Below are 3,273 nucleotides of genomic sequence, written 5' to 3'. Positions count from 1 at the left end.
TTATTGCTGCTGTGTCTTGTTTTAAACTGCCCTAGAAACATTGTCGAAAGGCAACATAAAAGAGAAGGCATTATATAATGTGTACACTGCAGAAAGCTCGCAGTTAGCCATGAAGCCTCGAGATGTACTCGTCCCAGAAGTTTCAGAGCTCCTGAGGTTTTTGAGGGAAGTCACTCTAACGTTGCATTTGGATTAGCCTGATTTCTGAAATTTTCTCTGGCAGATGCTGGTAGACCCACAAGCCTCTCAGAGCTGCAACTCTAGACAAATCCGGGCACTGTTATTTATTCCCTTTTCACAGTCTTCTGAGTTCCTGTGACATCGCCCACAGCACTGTTGCCAGGCAGCAGACAGGCCTCTGCTGCAAAGGATCATGGTGGGGTGGGGGAGCAGGATGAGGAGGAAAAGCCGGGTTGCGATTAAGGCTTGTTGAGGGGGAGGGAGCAGAAAATGCTGAGCCAGAAATTCCTTCTCTCCACCTCAGCCAGCCTCGCCGTCCTTCATGTTCGAGGAACATAACAAGCCAGCCAGCCTCGCCCAGCTCAGAGAAGAGGGAACGGCGGGCGGTGCGGTGTTCTGTGACTGAGCATCTGAAAATGATTTCCATTTCCAAGAAGCGATTGCTACAGGTCTGGTCTGCAGGTCTGGTTTTTCTCTCAGGGGCCAGTAAATCAAGTGAGAGGGAATGCCCATGCTCACTGAGGAGCAGCTAAGACCTGTAATTTTTGACATGTTTTTCTTCTTGTCTGTCACACAGGGGGCCATCGCAAAGGAGGGAACCTGCTTTGCACACAGAACGTCGCAGGTTCAATCTCTGGCATCCCCAAATAAAGGAGGTAATGAGAAAGACCCATATGACAAGTGTAGTATACAGAGGTACAGATCTGTATGCAGGTACAATTATTCACATGTTATATCTAACACAGGTATACAAGTACACTTCTTATCTGTATCCGGCATTTCAAGGGGCCTGTACCCAAGTTCGCTTTTAAAATGAACACAGGGACAGTCATTCATGCAAAAACATGTGCCTGTGTACAGACACCTACATGGAGGTAAATGCAAGGGTCTAAATGCAAGACCCCTGCTAACTTGGCAAAGGGGCACATTTTGACATGGTGATTCTCTTTATTTAGCAGTGGTAGAGGAACTGGCCCTCTCCACCCCCAGCACAGGACCTCCAGTGACTGTTGCTGGTGTCTGTCTTTTGTTTCTTTTTAGATTGTGAGCCCTTTGGGGACAGAGATCCATCTTATTTATTTATTATTTTTCTGTGTAAACTGCCCTGAGCCATTTTTGGAAGGGTGGTATAGAAATCGAACAAATAATAATAATAAATAATAAAGCACAACATAAGCCCTCTTCAGACAGGAACATAAAATGACAGTATGCTTGTGAACATCGTTCAAAGCAGGAATGGAAGTCCCATTCCTGGGGCTGATGAGGGCGGTGCAGGGGGACGCGGCGAGAGAGGTACCTTCAAAGGATTCCATGAGGGTGCAGGCAGGCCTCCTTGGCCTGTGCAAGCCAGCCTTCTCAGCCTGCATGCATGCGCTGTTGGAGTATAGAGTGTGGCATTCCATGACGTCATGGGATACGACACTCCATACTCCAATGGTGCACACACGCACACAGGCCGAGGAGGCTGGTTTGTGCAGGCCGAAGAGGCCTGCCTGTGCCCACCGCCACCACCACTGGGGAGGGCCTGCTCCGCTCTGCTCCGCCCCAGCAATGAAGAGGGGGGAATAGCAGCGGTACATGCAGTGGGCACCCCAGCATTTGGGGGCTCCCCAGGAGGCCATGGACCCCCACCTCTTGGCCCACACCTAAACACACCTCTGGCTTCTGTGTGGGGTGCTGGGCGGGGCGCCACTGATCCCTGCGGCTTCCACATGCTGTTGGTGTCACCGGTAACGAGGTACCTCTCACTGCCCCCCACCCCCGGCTGCCACTGGGTGCTTCCATAATCAGGAAGCTCAGGCAGAGCAGCATTTCTGTTCCCACTTCGGATGGTGTACACAGGTACACTGTCCTTTTCTATTCCTGTCTGAAGAAGGCTATAATGTCTGAAGGGATTTAAAACATACTGGTGTACAGGGAACAGTGATCTGACACAGTATGAGGCAGCTGCATGCATTCAAGGATTCCATAATTTGAATTCATACATTTACCATTTAAAATGTTGAAGGGGTTTTAAAACCACCATGTTGTTCTTTTTTAAAATAAACTTTTCAAATCTTGAAGTTTGCAGGACCGACCCAAGGACAAAGCTATTGAGAGGTCCAAGCTATAAAAGCCGAGCTTACAAAGGGACTGTCTCAACCCTGGTGCTGAGGGGAGAACATATACAATCAGCAGGAGGAATGATGGCTGGATTTTAAAGGGCCTGTCCATCAGAGGGAATTCCCTTCAATGAATGTGTGCAATGTGTTCTAGCGCACACAGGTGTCTCGGCCCAGTGTACACGACTGATATATGTGCACGCCTCTTGCTGACAGACGGAACAGACCCCAAAGGGCTTCTCGACAGCAAGGCTTTCAGTTATAAAGCAGGCCTTGTTTTTCATAATGTAACCATAAGCCGTCAGTTTCCCTGTTTCCTTTGCTCCCTCGGCAATAAGCCAAGCTATGTCGAAAGGCATATTTGTCACGTCTCAGCCAGTTTCTCTGCGAAACTGGCACAGGTCAGGCTAGTTACCTAATTTATATGGCAGGAATGAATAAACAGCATTTTGGCTGGCCTCGCTGAAAGGCCTGTTCCACACTGAGCCACAGTCTCCAGCAAGGCAGAATCTGGGAGGGACGTCTACTGCCCTGCGCATAGGAGCAAGACCTCCTGGTGTCTTTGACACCATCATTTGCCCGCACAAGGGCATTATATTTGAATAGAGCCTACATCCATACAGTCTGATGTGCATGGGGAATGTCCAGGGTCCATTTCAGCTTGGGTTTTTTACTTGTTTAATTTTGTTAATTTTATTAGTCTGTTTTTATATCGTAACTGTTTTATAAATGTTGTGAGCCACCCCAAGCAGTAATGTACTGTAAGTGTGGGGTCGGAATGTTTTAAATGAATGAATGAATGAATGAATTTATTTCAGAAATCAGCTGCATGATCTGAGTTTCTTTGTGTTGGGTTTTATGTTCACAGGCCCTGTGTCCTACTAGAGCAGGGGTTCCCAACCTGTAGTATTCCAGGTGTTGATGAACTAAAACTCCCAAGCTCGGGATAATGTGAGTTGTAGTTCAGCTACATCTGGAGCACCACAGGTTG

The 3,273-nt window shown here is 48.1% G+C and overlaps 1 long non-coding RNA gene across 1 annotated transcript; it reads left to right on the top strand.

Annotated features, from left to right (window-relative positions):
• Positions 1–414: 414 nt before the first annotated feature.
• On the top strand, positions 415–2,994 carry LOC128352223 (uncharacterized). Its single transcript, XR_008320268.1, has 3 exons — positions 415–642; positions 758–836; positions 2,245–2,994. It is a non-coding gene; the product is annotated as an uncharacterized LOC128352223 (long non-coding RNA).
• Positions 2,995–3,273: the final 279 nt, after the last annotated feature.

Source organism: Hemicordylus capensis, chromosome 3 (assembly GCF_027244095.1).
Source record: "Hemicordylus capensis ecotype Gifberg chromosome 3, rHemCap1.1.pri, whole genome shotgun sequence".
In the NCBI taxonomy this organism is placed as follows: Eukaryota; Metazoa; Chordata; class Lepidosauria; order Squamata; family Cordylidae; genus Hemicordylus; species Hemicordylus capensis.
Note: the sequence above shows the minus strand (reverse complement) of the source record. Positions and strands in the feature narration are given on the sequence as shown.